Source organism: Anomaloglossus baeobatrachus, chromosome 6, assembly GCF_048569485.1.
Source record: "Anomaloglossus baeobatrachus isolate aAnoBae1 chromosome 6, aAnoBae1.hap1, whole genome shotgun sequence".
Classification (NCBI taxonomy): Eukaryota; Metazoa; Chordata; class Amphibia; order Anura; family Aromobatidae; genus Anomaloglossus; species Anomaloglossus baeobatrachus.
This window is the reverse complement of record NC_134358.1, coordinates 206,598,048-206,606,850: the sequence shown is the minus strand read 5'-3', so window position 1 is coordinate 206,606,850 and position 8,803 is coordinate 206,598,048.

The window sequence follows — 8,803 nt, the reverse complement described above, 5'->3', positions numbered from 1 at the left end:
GTCATTATATCTCTATCATAATGATTTACATTTATTGCTTTCATGAAATCTCATGGCTGACTTCATTTCCATGTATGAATATATGACAGGTCACCGCAGAGATTATCTGATCTTTTCATACCAAAGTCGCTAGCTATAACACAAAGGCGTGTGCTGTTATAAACCACAAATTAAAGTCTTCTTCTTGACTACACAAATGAGAACTGCACCATGTAAATTTTCTATCTGATTTGCTTTTATTTTTCACTATTTTGTTCATATCAACATTAACTACTTTTAAAGATTAGACATTTATAATACTTAATATTGATGTTGTTGATTATAAATTTTCATTATGTATGTACAAGTTTAAATGAAAGTTAAAAACCATAAAACTGTAATTTAATTTTGTAATTGAAAAAAAAAATACAATCCTGGATCTTGAGATATCTGTAGTAGGATGAATCTGGGTGCCTTTCCTTATCAGTAAAATGGAAAAATTATGCTGTTCATTCTGCAGAAGAAATCAAGAGAAGGTAGCTCAAACTAGGCCTCCAACTAATGGGTTCCCCGCTTTTCACCATTTAATGCCTCTAGTGTGGTCTTCACTGCAGGGGCCACAGATCAAGCCAAGAGAAAATCCAATTAGTCAGTGTCTGAACCAGAGGATCAGTCAGTACCATGACAAGGAGAAAAATAGAACATCTGGTAGTAAGACAAACGTGACAATGTAAAGTTGGAACATAAGAATCATAATACAAATAGCTCACCAGAGTGGAATATAAAATACAATACCCACCCTACGATTGGTTCACTGACCGATTCCCAGACTAGTAAGTCAGAACAATATTCTGATTGATGAAAAGTGCTGTCAACAGGGGCATTACACATGAGACTTCTTGAATGTCTACCAGCACAGCCAAGGAGTTAAAACTGGCGGAAGTGATCAGCACTAGAAGATGGATATGTGAGTTTGGGATAGCTAATATAAAAAGATAGATATATTTGGACAAATAAATCATTTTGAAGGCAACACCACTTTGTTCTCTCCTTAGCAGAATATTATTTTTGATTTTAGTGACAGGGATATTAATTATAATTAAGTTGTGTTCAAGTATATAATGTGTGAATTTGTAAGGTTCTGATATCTCACAAAGACTTGTCATCAGAAAGTACTGTGCTACTGCATAAGCTCCTGTATAGAACAGTGATGGGCTCAATAGAAAGGCTAAGAGTCCTCTACTACCGAGCAGTACAGGATCACAAACTTTCTACTGAGCCCATATACTGTACCATCCTGTTTGAATTTAAAGGAAAGCACGTATCGGTGCCATCCTTCTTTCCCATGAAAACACCAAACATCATGTATGGATGTGACTTTGATTGAGGTGCATTACACTTACTGATTTATTCAGGCTTATAGCCATCACCCTGCTGCTTGTCCTCGTCATTGACAAAATAGAAACCCATGTAACACCTGAGTCCAGTTGGCAACCAAACATGTTCAGTTTATTCTTCACACCATTATGACAGACATGGCCTCTCTCCTCACAATTCTGCTTCTACTGTTTCTAGAGTACTCTTTCTTGACCTGCCCCCTGCTATCTTGGAACTCATCCTAAAGCTGCTGGGTCTGTGTCTCCATCCCCCCTTTCCTTACACCTTCATCTGCTTTTGGACCCCGACAGCTTCTTTGGTCGCTCAACCCTCTAAGGCCAATGGGGTGAGCCATAGGCTCCGGATGTTACAAGGTTACCTCAGGATTCCCCAACTGGCCCTGACACCATAGTCATTTATTCTCTTACTTGAACCCTATTCAAGACTGGTACTACATGAGACCTGCACCTTGCACTAACAAGCCAATCCATTTGCCATCTGTCACCTCTACCTTGACTTAACCATGTCCTATCTGATTTCTAATCTACCTCTGCTCCAGCCCGCCTGGTTGCTTGGCACTCTCTAGCAAACGGCCCTGGCTTTGCTACATTGAGAACCTACACTCCGCTAGCAGAATTTAACTATAGCCACATCTTCTCTTACTTGAACCCTATTCAGGTCTGGCATCACACGAGACCCGCACTGCTAGCTAACCCACTTGCCATCTGTCATACCTACTCTACCTTGACTTAACCATGTCCTATCAGATATCTAATCTAACTCTGCTCCAGCCTGCCCACTAGGTGGCACACTCTGCCAAATGGCCCTGGCATTGCTACATCAAGAACCTACACTCCGCTAGCAGCATTTACATGTTAACACACATTTATAACAAATCAAAACCATATAATACATTTAGTATAAAACATCTTTTGCAGTACAGGTAGAAAAAATATAGCATAAAAGAATGTTGAGACTTGATCACTTCTACAGATGCACACGCAGGAGGTCAGCACTTATGTCTACTGAGAAGCATGCAGCAAAGCGGGTTTTCATTATTTCTTTTTTTAACACTTAGTGGGGGTCTCAGGAACCAGTCGCTGACCAATTTGACCAATCTCCTGCACATGTTAGTAAGGGACTAGATATTAAATGAAAAATAGAGGCATAGGTAAAGTATTCTCTAAGGTGAACTAAACAAGAACATTAACGTGATTTTCTGAGGGAATACAAACGTGCAGCCAGCCAATTACATGAACCCTGTGTAATGCTGTGAAGCTGTTAACACTCGCTGAGAGCAATGTTTTTGGCTTTTAAATTTCCTGTTGGTCAATAACCAAATTTCTATTTCAGTGCCAGATATTAAAAACTGAGTTTTTCACCACCTTTCTTGATCCAAAATATGACTTTCTTTTTTGTTCTGTATTCAACTGTAATTTATCATCTTTCTCTCTGACAAATCACTGGTCTCAAGTAAACTATAAAGAATAATGCCTTTCAGGCAAAATTATGTTTTTTTTTTTCATTAACAAAAACACAATAGCTAAAGCTAGCCATGTATATTAGACTGTGGTCACCAAACTCGCCGATACTGTGTGCTGAATGTTTAGTCAAATTTTGTTCAGACTATATTAGGGACCAAAAGGACACTTACGTTGAATTTCAAAATATCTGATCCTTTTTTTCACAGGAAGATAATCAGATCTGTTTACTCTAAGCAAACTACTATCTGCTTGGTGTGGTAAAAATCACAGTCTCTACTAATTTATTTTTTTCCTTGTTTGCAATTGTACACTAGACCACTTCAGTTAAGTGCAGAATATGTTGCTGCTGTACAAATAAAATTATTTATTTATTCATTAATTTTTAACACACCAATATTAACTCAGCTGCAACAACAGAATCACAGTGTGATGATCGAAAGCTTGCATCCATGTGTATACTATAGCGTACCCTAAAGAAAAGCCTAAGTGGCCAGTGTGAAAATTGCAACATTTTTAGTTCTTTTAATTCAAATTGTAATTGGCAAAAAAAAAATCTACTAAAAATATTTTAAAAATAAATTTAATACAAAAACTTGACTAAATTTCCAAAAAACTTAAAACTGAGAAATTGCAATTTACCACATTCTTTTAAATTTGTCTTAATTATGCTACTATAAGTCAATATAACGTGCTTGTATTTGTTCTTTTTTTCCAGGATAAGATTCAGTATAACACAAAATCTGAAGTCACATATTTATACACAACAGGACACAGGAATAGTGCAGTAAAAATGTTCCCGTCTGTAAAGCGCTGGGGAATTAATAGCACTATATAAGTGAGTAAAATAAAAAATAAATACATAAATAAATAAATACATAAAAAATTCTAAGACAATTGACGTGAAGCAGAAATATTAATATGGGAAGGAGAAAAACAGTTGTGGCAGTATATATTGAGTAAATATAGAAACAGAAGTGTTACCTATAGTTCCAAAGATACATAAATTGAAAAAAAACCTATGTTTAACAAGTTCAACCTTCCTCCACCAATTACAGTGGATCCTTGGATTACGAGCATAATTCGTTCCAGGAGTGTGCTCTTAAACCAAGTTACTCTTATATCAAAGCGAATTTTTCCATAGGAAATAATTGAAACACAGATAATTCATTCCACAACCCAAAAATATTTGCTGGATTTATACTAATTTATTACAGTAATACAAAATAATGTATTGTATTCATATAAAATTACTGTACACTAATACAAAATACTGTACAGTACAATAAAAAACATAAAAATAAATTAAACTGCACTTTAGCTTACAAAAAAATTGTTGGTGTGCGAGAGGTACAATACAAGCAAGGTGCTGTACTGGTTAGCAGAAAGAAAGTACAATACTATAATTCACAAATTCAAATTGATAGACATGCTATATAGTATATACTGTACTGTGCAATAGTACAATGGTATACTTGTAATTTGCCGCACCGCCTTCTGAGAAGCCGGGCCTACTACCTCAGAGGATGTTCAGGTCACGGTGTCTCCGATGGCTCCAGCAAATCCCTAGGTTAGGTGGCAAATTATAAAGAGAAAAATAACAGAGATAGGAGACTGAGTTGTGGTGATATCTGCCAAGTATAAGGCCGCTGAAGGAAGACAGACACTGGATTCTGTGAAAACGTAAATGAGGAACTTTATTGAAATCTTGTAGCCAACCTTTAGTCAATCAAAGTTGTTTTTCCATTTCCAATAGACAGTCATTTCATAGCAATAAATAAAGAGATCTCTTACACAGTGGACTAGTTGAAGCGTTTTTCCTATCCCGGCCTCGGGAGGATGGATGTCACTATCAATTGGATTAACTGCGTTTTTCAGTACTCTGTTGTTACAGAAACGGGGCACTCCGAATAGGGTGATAATTACACTCCCCGCATATCTCAATGGAGGTCTCTTTTTTTCTGCTGCATCACAGCAACTCAACCGCATCTAACCGGTTTTTCTTTTAAACTGCCTCCTCAAGCTCCGCCCCCAACAGCCACTTCCTTGCTTTCAAATCAATTGCAATACCAAAGCAAGGCAGTAGAGGGCAGCGCAAAGCTAAATAATTTACCTCCTCCCAAGGTGGGGAATAGGTGTCACAAATGTAATCACATAGATAATACAGAACACACATTAGTAGTGGCTTTTCTGGTCACTACATACTGTATACAGTACATATGTACAGAAAGTTACCTCCAGTGAGGGTCTGAGCGTGGTGAAAGGACAGAACCAGACGTATGCACGGTTTTTGCTCTTCTTGTAAATCAATGCTCTTAAACCAAGTTACAAATTTGTAAAAAGCTTGCCTTGCAAAACTCTCTCAAACCAAGTTACTCTTAAACCAAGGTTCCACTGTATATATTTTTGTTACTAAATTATCTATAACTCACAATGTGTACTGAGGAAATCAAGCAGCCCTAAAAGCAGTAAGCACCCCTTTTCCTAAATTAAAACAAAAAAGTATACAGCAGTAGAGATGGACGAGCTCTAAAACGCTCTGGTACTCGGTACTCGAGTCGAGCAGGTCAGACACTCTGAAAGTTGTCAACTCGAGTAAAGCCACCTTTACACCTTGCAATGTATCTTACGATGTGTCGGCGGGGTCACGTCGTAAGTGATGCACATCCAGCATTGTAAGGTACATTGCAGTGTGTAACAGCTGTGATTGCGATTTAATGGTAAAACGTTCATCGCATGCACGTTGTACATTCCTCATAAATTGTACGTCAGATTGTTCATCGTACCCAGGGTAGCACACATCGCAGTGTGTGACACCCCGGGAACAATGAACAGATCTTACCTGCATCCTGCGGCTCCCGTTCGGTAATGCGGAAGGAAGAAGGTGGGTGGGCTGTTTATGTCCCGCTCAGCTCCGCCCCTCCTCTTCTATTGGCCAGCTGCAGCATGACGTTGATGTGACGCCGAATGTCCCTCCCACTCCAGGAAGTGGACGTTCGCCGCCCACATCGAGGTCGTATGGAAGGGTAAGTATGTGTGACTGGGGTTAATCGTTTGTGCGGCACGTTCAACAAATTGAATGTGCCACACATACGATGGGGGTGTTGCAAATCGCATATGATATCGTATGCGAAATTGCAACGTGTAAAGCAGGCTTTACAAGTGCAATGGTAGTCAATGATTAGGCAGTTTGGCTTTCCGCCCACACACAGCCAGCTATAAAGAGAGCATTACTGGGGGAGGGCAGATTTTTTTTAACTTTTGATACATTACATCCAAAAACATTATTTCATCCCCAGTGAGGGTCTTTTCGAGACTTTGAATTGCTCTCACTAGGATCCTTGCACACATCATGCATGAAGTAAGCCTGTGTATGTTCTCCCCATGTTTGCGTGGGTTTCCTCCGGGTACTCCGGTTTCCTCCCACACTCCAAAGACATACAGATAGGGACTTTAGATTGTTAGCTCCAATGGGGACAGTGTTCCTGTGCTTTGTGGTCATTCTTTCACGAACTACACATTTGAGTGCCTGCATAACTCAGCTGAGCTCTGTGAGTACCCAAGCAACCTGACGCTCAATCAAGTACTAAACTGTGGGGAACATACTTGCTCAACACTATACAGCAGGTCAAATAAGTACTGAACACGTCACCAATTTTCTAAGTAAATATATTTCTAAAGGTGCTATTGACATGAATTTCAACCCAAATGTCAGCAACAACCTATCCAATCAACGAAAGCAAAGAAATCAAATCATAGATGTCTCTAAATTAAATTAAGTGTAATAATGAGAAATGACAAAGGAAAAAACTATTGAACACATGAAGTAAGAAAGTTTCAAAAAGCCTGTCAATGAGGAAAGATCTGTTCTTCATAGGGTGGGACAGTCAGTAGTATGGGAACATCCTGGGACCCGCTTTTGGATTACACCAGACCTTGGGTTAGTGTTTTTGCAGGGTCTTTTGTCTTTATTTCTTTAATCATTTTCTCTTTTTATGTCCTTTAGAATCACTTTTGGGGAATGTCATGGGACATCACTATAGATTGTGGTGAACTTTTTTTTTAAATACATTTTTAATAAATTGAGGAACAAGGGTTGTAGCCGGGGATTGTTTGTTCAAATAAATATTATTTTTATATTTCTACTGGACTAGTAATGGGGGTGTCTGCTAGATGCTCACCCATTACTAATACCAGCGCTTGATGCTAGCTGGCAATTCACAGCTGGCATCAATGCCATAAATTACCCCGATTGACACCAAATCACGGCAATGGAAAGAGCAGCGTGTAGCGCCAGATTTGGTGCATTTAATAGATGTGCCACCTCTGGGGGGACTGCGGGCTTCTATTTATAGGCTGGTTAAGGCCAAATAACCATGGTCCTTCCCACCCTAAAAATATCAGCCTCCAGTTGCCTCCTGTCCCTTTGCTGGTTTTGTAAAAATGGGGGGACTCTATGCCATTATTTAAAATTATTTTTTATATTTTTCAAAATTAGCCAATGACAGGTAACAGCTGAGGGTGGCAGCCCATAGCTGCTGCTGTACCTGTGCTGGTTATGAAAATTAAGTAGAACACCACCTCTTTTTTTCTAAAATTATCTATTAACTCTGCTAAATAGCTGTATGAGCTAGAGTATCTATCTATTTATCTATCTATTATCTCTATATATTTATCTATCCATCTATCTAGCATCTATCAATCTAGCATTTGTCTACCACTTTTCTGTGTGCCCTGATCTAATCTAGTCCCTTTCTGCCCTTCAAAAAACTTACTTCCAGTTCTCGTCCCCTGTACCTGTATAAATTCTCACCGACGGGTTCATGCAGCTGCTTTTGAATACCCTATTAACTCGATGGCTGGACCATATATGACAAGCTTTTCTCCCCCCATTCACCTTTTGTGCCTCCCCTATTCCCTCATAGACTGTAAGCTTACGAGCAGGGCCCTCACTCCTCCTGGTATCTTAATTTTGTTATTTTGTATTGTCTCATATTGTCTGTACATGTCCCCTCTTAATTGTAAAGTGCTGCGGAATATGTTGGCGCTATAGAATTAAAACTTATTATTATCATAGGATGTGGTTGATGCCTTGGATCGACATCATCTTTTGTCCATCGATTATGGTAAACTCGTATATTGTCATTTTTTGTTTCTATGAGTGGCATAAGAGAATTCTAGAGAATTTTACTGAGTCTGATTAATTTATGTATCAAAAAAATGAAAAAAGGTAAAGACTAGAGTTGAGCGCGGTTCGCGGTTCGAGGTTCTCCAGTTCAAGGCTCGAGTGATTTTGGGGCCTGTTCTAGATCGAACTAGAACTCGAGCTTTTTGCAAAAGCTCGATAGTTCTAGAAACGTTCGAGAACGGTTCTAGCAGCAAAAAAAACAGCTAATTCCTAGCTGGCTTTCCGCTGTAATAGTGTAAGTCACTCTGTGACTCACACTATTATGACATTTCAGTGTATAGTGTGCGTGAACAGCGCCTTCAGATCACTGCTGTTTGTATAATGGCGATCGCCATTTTTTTTTTTTTTTCCCTTGTCTTCCTTCCCTAATTGCGCGCGTCTTGTGGGGCGGGCCAGCATGTCAGCCAATCCCAGACACACACACAGCTAAGTGGACTTTTAGCCAGAGAAGCAACGGCATGTGTGATAGGATGTCCATGTCACATGTCCCTGCATTATAAAACCGGACATTTTCCTCCAGGACGCCATTATCTCTTCTGCGTCTTTGGTGTCAGACATCACTGTCGCAGCTCCGTCCTTTGTCCTATCGCTGATACAGCTGTATGCGCTCCATACACAGCGCTGGACAGCTTAGGGAGAGCACTTTCTATCAGTCCTTTTAAGGGCTCAAACCGGCAGGGTCAGAGCCATAGGTGACAGGTCCTGAAAACAGCGACAGCGTCTGTGTAGCAAAGGTCAGGGATTTCCTCCCTGCATTTCCCTATTAGGAGGGAATAGA